General features: G+C 38.6%; 1 protein-coding gene and 1 long non-coding RNA gene across 3 annotated transcripts in view; one reads left to right on the top strand and one right to left on the bottom strand.

Moving 5' to 3' along the window:
- Positions 1 to 20,749, bottom strand: part of KCNN2 (potassium calcium-activated channel subfamily N member 2) — a 524,409-nt gene that overhangs the window by 22,325 nt on the left and 481,335 nt on the right. The gene's annotated exons all lie outside the window — the stretch shown is intronic.
- LOC132660115 (uncharacterized) overlaps positions 1 to 20,749 on the top strand; it is a 55,724-nt gene that overhangs the window by 11,582 nt on the left and 23,393 nt on the right. The gene's annotated exons all lie outside the window — the stretch shown is intronic.

Below are 20,749 nucleotides of genomic sequence, written 5' to 3'. Positions count from 1 at the left end.
CATAGAGTCACTGCTTTAAGTGAAGGAGGATATGGATAGAAAATGGCAAGCTACATCAACTACTCTCTATTTCAAACACAAGATAAAGAGTTTTACTTGAGTCATTTCACTTACTTATGAAGACTTTCAGGAAATGATAAACAAGGACCATAAAGGCAGAGGGTAGAGAGGATGGGGTCAGTAATGTCTGAGTTGGGTTGTTAGCTATGTTGATATTTTGGGCCATGGGTAAAACTGAGGTCGCTCAGTCGTGCCCGACGCTTCTCAACACCATGGACTGTAGCCCGCCACACTCCTCTGTCCATGGAATTTTCCAGGCAAGAATACTGGAGAGGGTTGCCATTTCCTTCTCCAGGGAATCTTCCCCACCCAGGGATCAAACCCAGGTCTCCCACATTGCAGGGCCCTTAGGGCCTTATAGGGCCCTAAGCTTTAACTCTCTCAGTATTGACTCTCTCCTCAGCTCACATGGGCCATGTGTTCAATTCAGTTCGGTTCAGTTCAGTCGCTCACTCGTGTCTGACTCTTTGTGACCCCATGAGTCACAGCATGCCAGGCCTCCCTGTCCATCACCAACTCCCGGAGTTCACTCAGACTCATGTCCATCGAGTCAGTGATGCCATCCAGCCATCTCACCCTCTGTCGCCCCCTTTTCCTCCTGCCCCCAATCTCTCCCAGCATCAGAGTCTTCCAATGAGTCAACTCTTTGCATGAGGTGGCCAAAGTCCTGGAGTTTCAGCTTTAGCATCATTCCCTCCAAAGAAATCCCAGGGCTGATCTTCAGAATGGACTGGTTGGATCTCCTTGCAGTCCAAGGGACTCTCAAGAGTCTTTTCCAACACCACAGTCCAAAAGCACCAATTCTTCAGTGCTCAGCTTTCTTCACAGTCCAACTCTCACATCCATAACATGACCACTGGAAAAACCATAGCCTTGACTAGACGGGCCATGTATAGACAATGAAATAAAGTGATTTTAGAGCTACATACTGATGAAGGAAAAGAATGGCCTTTTGAAGTATCTAAACCTATTTTGTTACCACAAAATCTCAATAAGTTATAGTAAGAGAGGTTAGCCTGAATCAATGGAAGGAAGCAGTAACCACTCAGGCTAGCCATTGGTACCTACCCATGGCATGAGAACATTCGCTTGACAAGTACAGGATCACCTGTTGCATGTCTGCTCCAAGGCACTCATCAATCATAAGCAATGAGAAAGTCAAGAGCAGCAATGGCTTTTTAATAAACAGCGAATATAAAAATAGGAGGGGCTTCAACCACTAGAGAGATAGCTATAAATGGCAGTTGGCACTATATGCTGAATATCGTTCTCTGGTGGCAGGAGGCCACTGGTGCGATTCTTCTGGAAAGAAATCAAGATCCCAACAGGAGTGGAAAATCACTGGTATCAAGCGCATTTGGAAGTTGATTTTTATTTGTGTTTATTCTTGAGCTCTGCTTTTTCCTGCTGCTGGCCCATTTCTTGCTGAGTGTCCTCTAGCTCACCAAAATTTTGTGTATTACAATTAGTATGTTTGTTGCAAAGTGCAGAAGCAAGGGAATCTGACAGTTAAGTAATTAGTGAAATTATTGCTTATATCCCTCACTCCATGATCACACTTGTACCCTTTTAATTATATCCCCAAAGCCACTTAGAAACCTTTTTTTCCAAAGTCCTTAGCTCCTTATATGTAAGTCTTATACCTTCCAAGTTCTTAATAAATCATAAGATATTTTGATATGTATAGAACTGGATTTCAAAAAAGTAACTTTTACAATTATGCAAACTGAAGCTGGCTCATCCCCGAAAGTTTTCTAGGTTCAAAGTAAGTTCCTGCTAACACATTAATGATTACAGTAATTTAAGAAATGATGTGATATTATTGTCCACTCAGTATCTACTTCCTGAACTATTCTGTTTCATAAAGTGAATAAGAATGAATGTAAATATGCTTTTACAACATTCTCTCCAAATCTTGCCATGATCACAATGGATATAGAAACAGTTGGGACTAACATATGTTACTCTCTGAAATTAAAATCCCTGCATGCCTTTAACAGGATGAGTCATAGTTCTTTCACCAAAGTCAGAAAATGTATCCTGGTTACTTTTCTTCCATTTCATGCGTGCTATTAAGAAAAAAACTAAGCAAATAACTAACCTGCCACTTCAAGATACTCAGAAAACTATGTGTGAGTGTGTGTATATATATATATAAGTATTAATGGTCATTATGCTAGATTAAAGTGAGCAGACAAAAGACAATCAGAAAACATAAGCTATAGTTGAATTCCAACACCTGGAGAGTCTTAGATGCTGCCAAATTAAAATGAAGTCTCTGTACAGGAAAGGAAACCACGAAAAAATATAACCCAAAGAATAGGAGAAGATACTTATAAATGACACAACCAAAAAGGGTTTAAACTCCAAAATATACAAAGAGCTCATACAACTCAATAAGGGTTTAAACTCAAAAATATACAAAATACACAAAGGTTTTAAACTCCAAAATATACAAAGAGCTCACACAACTCAATAACAAAAAAGCAACCCAACTGGAAAATGGGCAGAAGACCTAAATAGACATTTCTCTAAAGAAGACATATAGATAGCTAATTGGTACAGGAAAAGATGCTCAACATCGCTAATTATTAGAGAAACACAACTCCAAATTACAAGCTATCACCTCACACCAGTCAAAATGGCCATCACCAAAAAGTCTACAAACAATAAATGTTGGAGAGACTGTGGAGAAAAGAGAACCGTCCTATGCTGATGGTGGGAATGTAATTTGGTATAGCCATTATGGAAAATAGTATGGAGGTTTCTCAGAAAATTAAAAATAGAGCTACCACACAATCCAGCAATTCCACTCCTGAGTATGTATCCAGGCCAAGCTATAGTTTGAAAAGATATATGCAGCCCTCTTTTCATAGCAGTACTATTCACAATAGCTAGGCCATGAAAGCAACCTAAATGTCCATCAGCAGATGAATGGATAAAGAAAATGTGGTGTATACACACAATGGAAAACTACTCAGCTATTAGAAGAATGAAGTAATGCATTTGCAGCAACATGGATGGACCTAGAGGTTATTAAAATAAGGGACGTTAGAAACAGAAAGACAAATATCATATGATATCATTTATATGTGGAATCTAAAATATGGCACACTTGAACCTCTCTAGAAAACAGAGAGAGACTCATTAACAAAGAGAACAAGGGAGGGTTGGGAAGGGAAAAGGATGGACTGGGAATGTGGGGTTAGTATATGCAAACTATTCTATATACTATGGATAAACAACAAGGTCCTACAGTATAGCACAGGGTGCTGTATGCAATCTCCTGGGATAAACCGTAATGGAAAAGAGTGTGAGAAAGAATACACTCGTGTATATGTGTAACTGAGTCATTTTGCTGTACAGCAGAAGTTAACACAATGTTGTAGATCATTCATGTTAGAAATACAGCCATAACTAAAATGCAGTGCCTTCCTCTACTGTATTCTTCTCTAATATAGCACATACATTGGAAGCCACGTCAATCCCTAGAATGTAAGGGAAGTTCAAGTAGCTTATTTTCCCCAAGATCATTTATCACATAGTTCAAAAAATTCAGAGATATGACATATTTTTACGTTAGATCACTAGTGATGCTCATCCTACAAATATACTTCTAAAATCATGTTGAAATACCACTTTGGGATCAAGCTTTAATAACTTAATATATAAGACTATGGAAATGGAAATTCCCTTAACAGCATGCTGGGAAAAGGTTTTGATTCTTTCCTTATTGAAAAAAGCATCTGCCAAATATTCAACATAATAATAATGAAATTTATAATGTGGAGGGTAGTTCCAGGATACTCACCACCACAGAGAATGACTGCAAAAATTTGCTAATGTTCAAATGATTCCACTGTTAAATTATCCTTCTGTTTTACAATAGCTCCTAAAAGGTCAAGCTTCAGTTTTATAGCTGACTGATGGACTATCACTAATAAAAATTTGTTAACATACAGTTATTTTGAAAAAAAATCATATTTTCTACCAAAAATACTCCTAAATTAATGAAATAGCTGAAAGATTACTTTCATTTTAAAATATTAACTTTTCCTTTAAAGAGAAATTGAAAACATTGCCCATTTTCCTGTCCCTGGAGTTGACTGACTCAACACCCTAGAACAATGAATATATTTTCAATGCACTTTTCTGACACAATTATTTTTTCATAAAAATGCATAAAACAAGCATTCAGCTTTAGTATTATATCCCACTGGAGTTTTACAAGATCTCTTTAGGTCATGAAAATAAACAATATTCAAAATAACTTTGAAGACAAATTCCCTCTATTAAAATGCCCCTGCCTCTGAGTATCTTCAAATAAAGTTGGCCCTTGAACAAAGAGCAGGCTGGGGACATAAACCCTCCTTGCAGTTGAAAATTGAGTATAACTTATAGCGTGCCCTCTACTCACAAATTCAATCAACCACAGACTGTGTAGTACTGTAGTATTTACTACTGAAAAATATCTGCGTATAAGTGGACCCATGCAGTTCAAATCCATGTTGTTCAAGGATGAACTGTATTGTTGATAGGAGGGTAGAGGTCAGTTAAAATGTCCTCGTCCTAAGGAAGCAAGGAGAAGATATGTGTGTGCTTTTTGAGTTCAGTGGTAAAACCTGGGTTTCAGAACCCCAACTCTCCTTTAGATTGTTCAGCTCCTCCTTGTGCTTCAGTGGCTGGAAAGAAGGAAGTGGTGCATAAACCTGGTCATCAACAGTGAGTCATCTCTGAGTTTAAATCTCCTTCTTAGCAATGGGGCCAATGTGAGCACACTTATTTCAGAGACAGGAAGGGCAGCTCTGCCAATTCAAAGTGCTGATAGTTTAGAAAATTTAGGTGGAATTGTAGAGACAATGAGTTGAATACGAGAAGGTCACAACAACTTCCAGTTAAAAGCAGCTGCCTTATTTCTTAAAAAATTTTCTTGGGGAGAAGTGAAGGTCTGCGGAGGGCAATGGTGGAGAATTCAGCCTTAGGGCTGAAAAGGCTATCATCTCTTCTAACTGTTGGGCACAAAATAGAAACTATAGTAAGAATTTAAGGATACATTCTTTTCAATGGGCCTTTATTTGATGAGATTCAATGAACACACCTTTCCAGAATGGGAAAGACAATGAAGGAAAGAAACGGTATGGACCTAACAGAAGCAGAAGAGTTTAAGAAGAGGTGACAAGAATATACAGAAGAACTATACCTAAAAGGTCTAATGACCCAGATAACCACAATGGTGTGGTCACTTACCTAGGGCCAGACATCCAGGAGTGTGAAGTCAAGTGGACCTTAGGAAACACTGCTGCTAATTAAGCTAGTGGAGGTGATGGAATTCCAGTTGAGCTATTTCAAATCCTAAAAGATGATGCTGTTATGTGCTGCACTCAGTATCCCAGTAAATTTGGAAAACTCAGCAGTGGCCACAGGACTGGAAAAGGACAATTTCATTCACTCCCCCAAAAGGGCAATGCCAAAGAATGTTCAAACTACCTCACAATTGCACTCATTTGACATGCTAGCAAGATAATGATCAAAATCCTTCAAACTAGGTTTCAGTACTATGTGAACCAATAACAGAAAAGTTAGAGGAACCAGAGAGCAAACTGCTAACATCCATTGGATCATAGGAAAAGCAAGATAATTACAGAAAAACATCTACTTCTGCTTCACTGACTATGCTAAAGCCTTTGTCTTGTGGATCACAACAAACTGTGGAAATTCTGAAAGAGATGGGAATACCAAACCACCTTACCTGCCCCCTGAGAAACCTGTATACAGGAATCAACAGAACCAGATGTGGAACAATGGACTGGTTCCAAATTGTGAAAGGAATATATCAAGGCCATATACTATCACTTTGCTTTTTTAACTTATATGCAGAATATATCATGTGAAATGCCAGGCTGGATGAAGCAGAAGCTGGAATCAAGATTTCTGGGACAAATATCAATAACCTCAGATATGCAGATGATACCACCCTTATGGCAGAAAGTGAAGAGGAGTTAAAGAGCCTCTTGATGAAGGTGAAAGAGGAGAGTAAAAATGCTGTCTTAAAACTCAACATTCAGAAAATAAAGTTCATGGCATCCAGTCCTATCACTTCATGGCAAAAAGATGGGGAAAAAAATGGAAACAGTGACAGAATTTATTTTCTTGGACTCCAAAATCACTGTGGACGGTGACTGCAGCCATGAATTAAAAGATATTTTCTCCTTGGAAGAAAAGCTATGACAAACCTAGACAGCATATTAAAAAGCAGAGACATCACTTTGCCAACGAAAGTCCATATAGTCAAAGCTATGGTTTTCTAGTAGTCATGTACGGATGTGAGAGTTGGACCATAAAAAAGTTGAGCACCGAGGAACTGATGCTTTTGAACTGTGATGTTGGAGAAGACTCTTGAGAGTGCCTTGGACAGCAAGGAGATCAAACCAGTCCATCCTAAAGGAAATCAACCCTGAATTCATTGGAAGAATTGTTGCTGAAGCTGAAGCTCCAATACTTTGGCCACCTGATGTGAAAAGCTGACTCACTGGAGAAGACCCTGATCCTGGGAAAGACTGAAGGCAGGAGAAGGGGGCGACAGAAGATGAAATGGTTGGATGGCATCACCGACTCAATGGACATGAGTTTGAGCAAATTCCCAGAGATGGTGAAAGACAGGGAAGTCCGATGTGCTGCACTCCATGGGGTAACAAAGAGTTGGATATGATTTATAGACTGAACAACAAGAGCAGAAAGAGCCAAAGGACAAAAAGTAAAGTAAAAACCTCTTCAGAATTATCACTTGGAATTAAACACCTCATGCCAACTTGTATAAGACAGATAAAAGATTTTCTTTTTCCTCATTCACACATGCAACACCAAGGAATGGCTTTAGTCTAGTTTTTCAAGACTCCTACTTCTACTGGCAGGGGAAAAGGAATGCTTAAACGCAGACAGGAAGTAGCAGGAATAGAATTATACTTTAGGTTTAGCTTTCTTTAATATCAGTTGTTCTCTTCATATAAGCTCTGGCTAAGTTATGGTCCTTTTTCAAATATCTTCTACTGAATTAACAGCATAGTGTTCCTACCCTTCAGGATGAAAACTATTGAACTCTGACAACTAGGATGCTATGTGACCTTGTTAAGAGTTTTTGATATCTGGTAAATTTGATGATGACAGAATTATGAAGTATTCTTAACCTAATGTGGTATAAAAAATGATTAAATATTTTGCTCCCTGAATAAAATTTTAAAAATTAACTAGTGTGATTTTTAAATGATTATGAACTATAAAACTTTTATGCATTGCTTTTTAATTTTATTTTATTTTTTATTTTTTTATTTTTTTAATTTTAAAATCTTTACTTCTTACATGTGTTCCCAAACATGAACCCCCCTCCCACCTCCCTCCCCATAACATCTCTCTGGGTCATCCCCATGCACCACCCCAAGCATGCTGTATCCTGAGTCAGACATAGACTGGCGATTCAATTCTTACATGATAGTATACATGTTAGAATGCCATTCTCCCAAATCATCCCACCCTCTCCCTCTCCCTCTGAGTCCAAAAGTCCGTTATATGGAGGTTGAACAACACACTTCTGAATAACCAACGAATCACAGAAGAAATCAAAAAAGAAATCAAAATATGCATAGAAACTAATGAAAATGAAAACACAACAACCCAAAACCTGTGGGACACTATAAAAGCAGTGCTAAGAGGAAAGTTCATAGCAATACAGGCATACCTCAAGAAACAAGAAAAAAGTCAAATAAATAACCTAACTCTACAACTAAAGCAACTAGAAAAGGAAGAGTTGGAGAACCCCAGAGTTAGTAGAAGGAAAGAAATCTTAAAAATTAGGGCAGAAATAAATGCAAAAGAAACAAAAGAGACCATAGCAAAAATCAACAAAGCCAAAAGCTGGTTCTTTGAAAGGATAAATAAAATTGACAAACCACTAGCCAGACTCATCAAGAAGCAAAGAGAGAAAAATCAAATCAATAAAATTAGAAATGAAAATGGAGAGATCACAACAGACAACACAGAAATACAAAGGATCATAAGAGACTACTATCAGCAGTTGTATGCCAATAAAATGGACAACGTGGAAGAAATGGATAGATTCTTAGAAGAGTACAATTTTCCAAAACTGAACCAGGAAGAAATAGAAAATCTTAACAGACCCATCACAAGCATGGGAATTGAAACCGTAATCAGAAATCTTCCAGCAAACAAAAGCCCAGGTCCAGACGGCTTCACAGCTGAATTCTACCAAAAATTTCGAGAAGAGCTAACACCTATCCTACTCAAACTCTTCCAGAAATTGCAGAGGAAGGTAAACTTCCAAACTCATTCTATGAGGCCACCATCACCCTAATACCAAAACCTGACAAAGATGTCACAAAAAAAGAAAACTACAGGCCAATATCACTGATGAACATAGATGCAAAAATCCTCAACAAAATTCTAGCAATCAGAATCCAACAACACATTAAAAAGATCATGCACTGCTTTTTTAAAATACAGAATTACCAATAGGATGGAAGAAGCTTGAATCACTCAAATCTGAAGTGACCTCACTTTTGTTGAGGAAACCATAGTGGACTCTGTTGAAATCTAATGTTCACTATCAATAGAGGACCTATTATTAGATAATAACCACTACCTGAAGGAATGTGAAGATACTGCCCCATATTTTAAAATAATTTATGCAAAAAAGCAGTCATCCACTCTAAATAGTTAAAGGGCCAACAAAGTTGTCATAATTTTATGGAATTAGAGAAGCAAAAATTAAAGATGAATGACTTTCATTTTAATGTAAGACAAGAGATATTCTTACCAATGAGGCTGTATTCTACTCTTGAAACAATCATATATACTCACAGGTAAGGAAAAATGACAGCGTTCAGCTTGTGTTACATCTTATGTACAGATATAAAATGGGAGACAGGGTAACTTTTTAAATGCTAAGCAAATCAACTGCTTTATAATAAAGTTGGAGAGACTGAGAAACTAGTTGGTATTAACAAAAAGAGAAATTCTATGATCTAATAATGTTATTTGCCTACCTCTAGGCAAAAGAATAAAGCCATTTAAACTTCATCCACAACAATAAATCCTCAAGTCTTTAGTGCCTCCTCAAAAAGGGGAAGGTTAGGGGATTGGAATCAAGATGGGAAGTAGTAGGATATGCAACACGTATTTTACCACAGATACATCAAGAATATATGTACAAATAGAACAGTTTTCACAGAATACCTACCGGACACTAGCAGACCTCAAACATCTGAAAGGACAAGAAAGACCTCTACAATAATCAAATAGAAAAAAGAAAAAGGAAGTGGAACAGCTTCTGTGCCTCTGGAAGGCAGTTTTGATGGTAAGTAGAAGTTCCCACATCCTGGGAAGTCTCCTCACTTCACTGCTGCTGCTGCTGCTGCTGCTGCTAAGTCGCTTCAGTCATGTCTGACTCTGTGCAACCCCATGGACAGCAGCCCACCAGGCTCCCCCGTCCCTGGGATTCTCCAGGCAAGAATATTGGAGTGGGTTGCCATTTCCTTCTCCAATGCATGCATGCATGCTAAGTCACTTCAGTCATGTCTGACTCTGTACGACCCCACGGACAGCAGCCCACCAGGCTCCTCTGTCATGGGATTCTCCAGGCGAGAATACTGGAGTGGGTTGCCATTTCCTTCTCCATCACTTCACCGGCAGGGAGATTAGCTGGGACAGAAAAGAAACTTCAGTGGTTCCGAGGAGAGCACAACAACTGGTTAGTGGCAGGACATAGGGAGACCTATACACACAGTCTGTGCGACTGCCCTGTGCACCCCAACTTGAGACACACATATGCTGGTACAGCTAGGGTCTGGGTGCTGGAACACGCAGTTTAGAAGACAGATCTATGGAGAGGGCTGCTGTTGGTGGCATGGAGACAGCCTGAGTGGGCTGGACTCTGGGAAGCAGTAACTAGGAGTGTTCAGGGAAGAACCCTGGGCTGCCATAAAAATGCACTGCTGCTGTCAAATGGCACACAGAGGCAGGAGTGGGGCTTCCATTGTGGCCTCTTCCCCCACCTCTGGCTTTGCCTCCATGGACTCTGTGACAGGCTCCCACACAGGCAGGCCTGCACAGCCTGGCCCTTGCCCCAGTTCCCTCCCATTAGGGCAAGCTCTGGTACTCCAGCCACCACCTTGGTGGTTCTGGGAGCAGATGCCAGTGGTTGTCCATGCACAGAAGTGAGACTGAAATCACAGCTGAGATCCAGGGGCTGTGCAACTTAGGAAGCAGAGCTGAAATCTTTCCTTGTGGCTGCACAAAGTGCAGATTTACAACTTCACTGCCAGCTTTGTAAATTCAGCATCCGTGGAACATTTTTATGAACAACTTGTGCTCCCGTGGCTGGGTTGCATCTGCACACAGCAGTTGTAGGTTTTGTGGGTGTGTACAACAGGGGCTGGGTCAGGCCAGGGTGTACGCTGCCTCAGTAGCACCCACAGCGGGTACAGGGGCTTGACTACTACAGTCCTGGGATCTTACTCCAGTGGATCTGTGCTGGTGGCCTTGTGAAAAACGAAGTGTGAAAGGCACCGGGGCTGATTGCCAGCATCCCATGGTTATGTTGGGGCTGAAAGCAGCGCCAACTACAATGTACTTTATGAGCCCACAATGGGTAAAAAGCGACACAACAGAGTATACTCATAGGTGAACAGGCCCAGTAGAAGAATACTCAGTGGCTGCTCTCCCAGTGGGAGCATGCCAATCCCGCCAACCTGACAGTACATAACAGAAACACAGCTCAGAAATGGAGCTGGGGGCTTCCACTCCAATAATTAAGGAGCAGACCCTGCCCTGGATAGGGCAGTGATAACCAAAGAGCAAAGAGGAGGCCCCAGTCAGTACCCAGCACTGGATCCAATCACCACAGCATCAGTCACACCTCCTATCAAGGGGATGACGGCCAGCATACACTGAGGAAAAAGATGACAGGTATCCATACTACAAATGGCCCTCACACCAAAAATATTAAACCCATGCAAGCTACACAGGAGCATTCCCACATAAAAAATAGCCCTCAAGGACCACAATAGATAATTGTTTCTCCTAAACTCACGTGCCTGCATGCTCAGTTGTATCCAACTCTTTGTGACCGACCCCATGGACTACAGCCCACCAGGCTCCTCTGTCCATACCATTTTCCAGGCAAGAATACTGGAGTGGGTTGCCAGAAAAGAAATGTAAGTAAAATTAAGAAACTGAAAAGCCACTTCCAATTAAAAAACTGAGAGAATTCTCCTGAAGGAACAAACAATGAAAGAGATCTATTCGGTCTAATAGTCATTGAATTCAATAAGGAGACAATGAGAATATTGAAGGAATTAAGAAAAGCTTTCAACAGAAAATTCAGATTACTATAAAAAGGAAATAGAAATTATAAGGAAGAGCCAAGAGAAATTAGAGAATTCATGTGAAGAAATAAGAGCTGAACTAAAGACTATGAAAAGCAGAATTAATAATGCAGAAGTATGAATACATGATATAGATGATAGAATAATTGAAATCACCCAATCAGGAGAGCAGACAGAAACACAAATTTAAAAAAAATATGAAAGAAACATAAGCAACCTATGGGATAATATAAAGAATGCCAATCTATGCCTAATAGGGATCTCAGAAAGAAAAGAAAGAGAAGAAAGTATTGCAAATGTATTTAAAGAAATTATGATATCCAGATATCCAGATATAGGAAGCACAGACAGACCTACACCAAGACATATTATAATAAAAATGGCAAGATTTGAGGACAAATAGGACACACATCAATGAGCAGATATTTGTGAAAAAATCAATAAGGCAACAGAGACCCTAATTGATACAGCAGAGCACCTAGGCTTGTTAAGGGCACTGCAGCTAAAAGAAGGAGAATATGCATTCTTTTCAAGTGCACTTGGGACATGCTCTAGGACTGACCACATTCTTGGGCACAAAACAAGCCTAAACAGAAATTATTTCAATCATCTTTTCTGACCGCAATGGCATGAAACTAGATATCAGCACAGAAAAAGAAATGAGAAAAAAACCAGAAACAATTACTTAGTGACTAAACAACATGCTAGCAAAACAAAAACAAACAAAAAAATGGATCAATGATGAAATCAAAGAAGAAATTAAAAAATATCTTGAGGCAAATAACAACAAAAATACAGCCATTCAAATCCTATGGCATGCAGCAAAAGCTATTCTTGGAGGAAAATTCACACAGGCCTTCTTTAAGAAACAAGATAAATATAAAAAAACAACCTAATCCACCACCTAAAAGAATTAGAAAAAGAACAAACAAAACCTACATTCAGCAGAAGGAAGGAGATAACAAAGATCAGAGAGGAGATAAATAAAATAGAGATTAAAAAAAATACACACAAAAATCAATAAAACCAAGAATTCATTCTTTGAAAGGGTAAACAGAATTTCCAAACCTCTGGCCAGGCTTATAGGGAAGACAGATGACCCAAATGAAATAACCAATGAAAGAGGAGAAATAATAAGATACTGCAGAGAGAACCAAAAAAAGAGAGAATATTATGAAAAATTATAAATTGACAATCTTAAAGATTTGACAATCTCAAAGAAATGAACAACCTTTGAGAAACATATAGCCCACTGAAACTGAATCAAGAAGAAATAGATAACTTGAACGGACCAGTCACTAGAAATGAAATCAAATCAATAATAATTAAAAAATCCCTAAGTGCAAAAACCCATGATCAGAAGACTTCAATGGAGAATTCTACCAAACATATAAAGAACTTATGCCAATACTTCTCAAACTCTTCAAAAAGACTGAAGTGGAAGAAACACTCCTGAAGACATTCTATGACACCACTGTCACCAAAGACAATACTACAAAAGAAAATTACAAGCTAATATCTTCGGTGAATATAGACAGAAACATTCTCAACAAAATATTAGCAAACTGAATCTGAAAGCACATAAAAAAGGCCATAAACTACGGCCAAGTTTGATTCATCCCAGGTTCACAAGGATGGTTCAACACATGCAAATTAATCAGTGTGATACTCCACACCAACAAAAGGACAAAACCCATATGATCATCTCAATAGATGCAGGAAAAGCATCTGATAAAATTCAACATTCATTTATGATAAAAAAAAATCCTGATGAAAATGTGTATGGAGTGAACATATCTCATCATAGTAAAAGCTGTTCATGACAAACCCATAGCCAATATAATACTCAAAGCTGAAAGCCTTCTTACTAAAATCTAGAACAAGACAAGGATGCCCACTCTTACCACTTCTCTTTAAAAAATATTGGAAGTCTTTAAGCACAGCAATCAGACAAAAAAAAAAAAAAAGAAATAAATAAAATGTGCTTAAATTCATAGAGAAGAGGTAAACTTGTCATTATATGCAGATGACATGGTAAAATATATATAAAGAAAACCCTGAAGACTCCACTCAAAAATTACTAGAACCGATATACTAATTCAGCAACACAGCAGGATAAAAGATTGACATAGGGAAAATGGTTGCATTTCTTTACACTAACAATGGAATACCAAAAAGGGAATGTAAGCAATCTCTTTTAAAATTATACCATAAAAAACCCACAAAAACTTAGGAATAAATCTCACCAAAGAGGTGAAAGACTTACATGCTGAAAATTCAAAACATTAATACAGAAAATGAAACATGATTCAAAGAAATGGAAAGATATCCCATGCTCTTGGATGGGAAGAATTCATATTTTTTAAATGGTCATACTACTGATTCAGTGTGATCCCTATTAAATTACCTATGGTATTTTTCCACAGAAATAGAACAAATAATACTAAAATTTATATGGAACCACAAATTGTCAAAGCAATCCTTAGGAAAAAGAACAAAGCTGGAGGCGTAACCTTCCCAGACTCCAGACAATACTACAAGGCTACAGTAGTCAAAATAGCATCTTATTGGCACAGAAACAGACATTCGGATAATGGAACAGAATACAGAGCCCACAAATAAACCCACACACCTACGGACAATTAATCTTCAACAAGGAGGCACGAACATACAACGAGGAAAAGACATTCTCTTCAGCAAGTGGTGCTGGCCAAGTTAGACAGTCGCATGTAAATCAGTGACGTTAGAACACACTCACACTCTACACAAAAATCAACTCAAAATAGCTTAAAAACCTAAATATAAGACAAGACACCATAAAATTCCTAGAAGAGAATATAGGCAAAACATTTTCTGACATAAATTGTACCAATGTTTTCTTAAGCCAGTGCTCCAAGGCAATGGAAATAAAAGCAAAAACAAACCAAAGGGAGCTAATCAAACTTACAAGCTTTTGAACAGCAAAGGAAATGAAGTTAAGTAAAAGTCGCTCAGTTGTATCTGACTCTTGGTGACTCCATGGACTAGTCCATGGAATTCTCCAGGCCAGAATACTGGAGTGGGTAGCCTTTTCCTTCTCCAGGGAATCTTCCCAAACCAGGGATTGAACCCAGGTCTTCCACATTGCAGGCGGATTCTTTACCGGCTGAGCCACAAGGGAACCCTATAGCAAAGGAAACTATAAACAAAACAGCCTACAGAGTCAGGGAAAATATTTGCAAATGACACAACTGACAAGGTCTTCATCTCCAAAACATACAAACAGCTAATAAAACTTAATGAAAAAAAAAAAACAAAAAAACAACCCAATCCAAAAATGGACACAAGAGCTAAACAGACATTTCTCCAAAGAAGACGTACAGATGGCCATTAGGCACATGAAAAGATGCTCAACATCGCTAATTATTAGAGAAATGCAAACTAAAACTACAATGAGGTACCACTTCACACCAGTCAGAATGGCCACCATTAAGAAGTCTACAAATAGCAAATGCTGGAGAGGGTGTAAGGAAAAGGAACTCTCATACACTATTGCTGGGAGTGTGAGTTGGTTCAGCCACGATGGAGCAGAATTGCCATATGATCTCAGCAGTCCCACTCCTGGGCATATATATTTTCAAAACTATACTTTGAAAAGATACATGTGTCCTTATGTATATAACAACATTATCTACAATAGCTAAGACATGGCAACAACCTAAATGTCCATCAACAGATGAAAGATAAAGAAGATGTGCTATATATAGACAATGGAGGACTACTCAGCCAGAAAAAGAATGAAACAATGCCATTTGCAGCAACAAGGATGGGCCTAGAGATTACCATACTAAGTGAAGTAAGTCAGACAGAGAAAGACAAGTACCATATAATATCACTTATATGTGAAATCTGAAATACTACCCAAATCAACATATCTACAAAACAAAAACAGACTCACAGACATACAGAATACACTTGTGGTTGCCAAAGAGGCTGGGATAGGGGAGGAAGGATTAGGAGTTTGGGATTAGCAGAGGCAAACTATTATACATAGGATGGATAAGCAATAAGGTCCTACTGTATAGCACAGGGAACTATACGATATTCAATATCCTGTGACAAATTATAACAAGACAATATAATATATGTGCGTGTATAACTGAGTCACTTTCTTGTACAGAAGAAATTAACACAACATTGTAAAACAACTACACTTCAGTAGAATTCTTTTAAAAAGAGGAAGGATAGAATAATAAGGGAAAAGATAAATAATGACAACCTCAGTGGTTTTCTCTTGAAGGGTAATGAGGACTTTGTCTATTAGGCAGCTGCATGATCTTGTGTTTTTAAAATAAGACCCACGGAAAGGGAAGAGATCTTTGTTTCGTCAGCTCTAATATTAGTTAGGTCTTGACTCATTTGATCTATCACAGCGGAATTCTTGTTCAGGCATTTTAACATATAAAACCCCTTGTTTTAGTATTTTGATAATCATCTTTACATACCATTGTAAACACAACTTAAAATTTATTTTAAAACCTTTCCATGATTGTCTTGGATTTACAACTTACATTTCAGCCAACGAGAAGTTATTTTTTGATAAGACCATTTGTTTCTTTCTTAGAAATATTATGGAAACTCTCTTCCCTCATGGTTTAACAATACATTTCTGCCAAGAACCATGGCAGAAATGAGCTTTCTCTTAATGTCCTTGGCTCTCCAAAGTAATTCGTGATATAAATTGTTATTTTAAATTTTTAAATTACAGTTTCATTTAGAGTTTTTAACCAGTGAAATGTGAATATCTAAGATGATCCTATGAAATAATTCATTACTTTCATTAGCTTTATGAAGAAAACATGCACTGTTGATTTCTTTATGTCTACATTTTTGAAATGGGAAAGCTTTGCAGGCGTTAGCATTCAGATCAACTGTATATTATGTGCTTCAAAGTGAAACCATCACATAAGGGTATAAATTCTATCAAAATTTCATAAATGCAAGAACAAGAAAATTGAAATATAAAAGAATACAAGGAATCACAGTGCTTCAGAGATGATGTACAAGACGGTTCAGGGCTGACCCTGCGCTCTCCCAGAGCTGCTGGGACTTGTGCTTCTTTTTCACAGTTTATTAAAGGCCAGAGAAACACCGAGCAGTGACTCATGAGAAACGTGACAATGTACATTTTATCTAAACATGCACTGCCAAAGTGCAGGGGTAAACTGGCTGGAAGAAGAAAGAAAGAAAAATATATCAATAAAAGAGCCTCAAGTTAAAAGCAAGTCGTATCTGACCTAGGCAACTCCAATGCAACAAACTGGTATTTAAATTTCATGTGATCAAAGGCAAAAAAAAAAGAAAAAGAAAAAAGAAAAAAAGAAAAGATGTCTGACAAAACTAAACACAGTTCATCTAAAGGAAACTAACCTTTTATACAAACTCTGAGAAAACCGCTTTTAGGAAACTAAATTTGTCAGCCACTCTCTGTACAGTTTCTAGGTAACCTCAATACTTAGGCTCCTGATCCTCAGGAAATTTACATGAGCTATAACCAACTTCCCAGAAGCACCCCCAGACCACTGCTTTGTGGCCTGAGTCTGTGTGAATTTGCTTGGCCAGTGGATAAAGACTATGCAACTGTATACAGTTTTGCAAATAGACTAGTCAAAGAGCACTCAATTTTTCTATATGAAGTAAACAACTTCTCATCAAGTTAATTAAGAAATGTCTGTTCTTAAGAGGGAAATGGAATGGAGCTCCTCAGATTAAGGTCAGAAGACAGCAGGGAAGACAGTGTGCACTTCCCTGCACGCAGTACCTTTGTGTCCGTATTGATCAAGTGGCTTAGAACATATACCCTAAAAACAAGGTAAGATTACAAGTGAAACTTAAGCAAGGAAGTAGTTTGAGGCATGAAATAAAAGATTTGTGCTGTCAGATGAGACTTTGCAGGAGCTGTTCTTGAGATCTTAGGGACAGAGAAAAAAATCAAGGAACCATAAAAGTATTACAAGAGCCAGGCAAGGTTAACCTCAAACTTGGCTCTGATCCATGGTAAATGAAGCGGTTTGTACAAACCCTGAGTCATACCTGATTCAAGAATAAAAGAGTGGATGTGTTGCCAAAAACCAATGCCAAAGAAGTTGTTTCTAAGAAGCATAAGGGGAAAAACTCTGCAATCACCAGTTCTGTGTGTATAAATAGCATCATTCATGTCCCTTGTGGGCTTGTTATGGGCCCTCCAAAAATACACCCATGCAAATTTTATTTCCCAAAGCAATATACTATATAATAAAATGCCATCTTTTGAGGAAAAAGAAAGGGATCCAAGAGTAATCATAAAGGACCATATAAATTGTAATAAAAATTACTAACATTCATAAAACTGTATTTTCTTTTATAAGCAAAGAATGCTAAATTATATTTTCCACAAATGGTCATCTTGTTACAACTGATAACCTTAAAATGAGCCCCCAGATTTTATTTTCACAGCTAGTTATTCAGTACTACCAAGTGGGAGAAGAGTGTTCCTACTCGGTATATGTCATGGACACTCAGTCCTTTGAACAATCTTCCTAAGCAGCTGCTACAGGGTACACACTGCCCTGGCCATGCTTCAAAGGTCCTCACTTTGAGAGCCTGCTTCTCTCGTGCCAACCTGAGGGTGGACACAGTGGATGCCTTGGGCAGAGATGCCTGGCTTGAGGCATTCTGGGAATTTCCTGCCTACGGGGCTCCCAGTGCTAGCTCATATTCTTCCACAGGCAGAAACCAAACCAGCACCAGGATGATGCTCTTTGCTGTAACCCAGCTGAGAAAGCAGATGAGGAATGAGGAGAACCCAAGTCACTAAAACTGGAGCCTCTGGGGCAGACATTTCAAAGTTCACACCACATGGCAGTAAATTTTAGACAACTTGATACCTTTCCATTTTCTTACATCTAAAGTAAATGGTACACACCGGTCCTGGCCACATCATGGTGAGTAAGGGACAAGGAACATGTCTGAGCCTGCTCGGTGTCCCAGCAGAGTGGCATGCCGTGACAGGCAGCAAACCTCACTCAAGAGCTCCACAAGATCCGGCCTCCCGCTCCCAGCCCTGTGTCTCTTCCCCAATTCACTCTGGACACCCCTGACCCAGCGGCCTGTGCCTACATACCAAGTCCCACCCTGGCCTCACTTTCTTCATACAAAGCCTTTCCTCTCCCTGGAATGCCCTTCTTCCCCCACACTTGGCCTGGCTACAACCCTTTCCCATCTCAGTTTCAAAGTCAACTTTCCAGGGATTTCTTTCTCTGAATAGATCCCATTCCTCTCCCTTAGTGCCCAAATCTGATCAGAAGTCTTAGTCCCTCACATACTTGTCACAAACGTAATTAACAATCATTTGTTAATTATTTTTTAAAAAAGGTGGTCACCGATAAGCTCCATGAACAGAGACAGTTTGTCCTTTTTTTTTGCTCTATTTCTAGTTACTAGGTGAGCACTGTAATTGAGATAATAAAAAAGAAATATTCATTGAAATGATAAACACTAATTATTTAATTGAAAATGTGTTATTCTTCAATTGTTTGATACATTTCAAGATAGTTTTCATGGCCCACATTTTATAGATGAGGAAAGTACATTTCAGAGAAGAGGATTTCATTTAAGTTCACCTGGAAAGTTGGAAATGGCAGAATACAGACTTAAAGAAATTCTTGACCTTGAAGCTGAAGCTCTAAGATCAAATTTGCTCATCACAAAGAGCAAAGCCAGCAGCACTCTCTCCTCAATGGAGCTTCATGATGCAAATTAAGATGGAAACTGTTAACCCACGTACCTACTGTCAATTAACCTTTGACAAAGGAGGTAAGAATATGCACTGGGAAAAAGTGTCTTCAGCAAGTGGTGTTGGGAAAGATGGACAGCCCCATGTAAATAAATTAAATTAGAACATATCCTTATACCATGCACAAAAATCAACACAGAATCATTTAAAGACCTAAATAGGAGACACGACACCATAAAACTCCTAGAAGAGAACATAGGCAAAATCTTCTCTGACATAAATCATACCAGTTTTCTTAGGGCAGTCTCTCAAGGCAGTAGAAATAAAAACAAAAACAAATGGGACCTAATCAAACTTAAAAGTTTTTGCAGAACAAGGAAAACCATAAACAGAGTAAAAAGATAACCTACAGCAGGGAAGAAAATATTTGCAAACAATGCCATCAACAAGGGATTAATTTCCCAAAGTATACAAACAGCTTGTACAACTCAACAACAACAACAAAAACAACCCAATTTAAAAATGGGCACAAGAGCTACATAGACATTTCTCCAAAGACATATAGATGGCCACTGGGTACATGAAAAGATGCTCAATATCACTAATTGTTAGAGAGATGCAAATCAAAATCACAGTGAGGTATTTGCCTCACACCATTCAGAAGGGCCATCATTAGAAAGTCTACAAATAACAAGTGCTGGAGAGTGTGTGAAGAAAAGGGAGCCCTCCTACACTATTGGTGGGAGCGTAAATTGGTGCAGCCACTGTGGAAAACAATAGGGAGATTCCTCAAAAAACTAAAACTAAAATTACCATATGATCCAGCAATCCCACTCTTGGGCATAAATCCAGATGAAACTATAATTCGGAAAGAAACATGCATCCCTTTGTTCATATGGGGACTATTCACAATAGCTAAGACATGAACACAACCTAAATGTCCACTGACAGATGAATGGATCAGAAGACGCGGTATATATGCCTGGTGAAATACTACTCAGCCATAAAAAGGAGTGAAATAATGCCATTTGCAGCAACATGGATGAAACTAGAGATGATCATACTCAGTAAGTCAGAAAGAGAAGGACAAATACCATAGCGTATCACCTATATGCAGAATCTAAAAGAAGACACAAACGAACCTATCGATGAAACAGAACCACGGACGTAGAGAACAGGCTTGTGGTGGCCCAGGGGGAAGGGTTTGGGAGAGGGGTGGAGAGGGAGGCTGGGGTTAGAAGATATGAGCTCATACAGAGAGTGGATAAACAACAAGGTCCTACTGTGCAGCACAGGGAACTATATTCAATATCCTATGATAAACCACTGAATCACTTTGCTGTACAGCAGTAATTAACAACACTGTAAAACAACTAGATTTCATTTAAATTAAAAAAGGATGAAAACTGTTGATGTTCTCTTTCAACAGAAAATTTACTTATGTATGCTGCCTTTTTGCTGTTGGGAAATCAAATATTTTACCATGACTTTACACATAGATGGAATGGACTAAGTGCCTTCCTGAGTGTTCATAAAAGAG

This window comes from Ovis aries, chromosome 7 (genome assembly GCF_016772045.2).
Source record: "Ovis aries strain OAR_USU_Benz2616 breed Rambouillet chromosome 7, ARS-UI_Ramb_v3.0, whole genome shotgun sequence".
Classification (NCBI taxonomy): Eukaryota; Metazoa; Chordata; class Mammalia; order Artiodactyla; family Bovidae; genus Ovis; species Ovis aries.
Note: the sequence above shows the minus strand (reverse complement) of the source record. Positions and strands in the feature narration are given on the sequence as shown.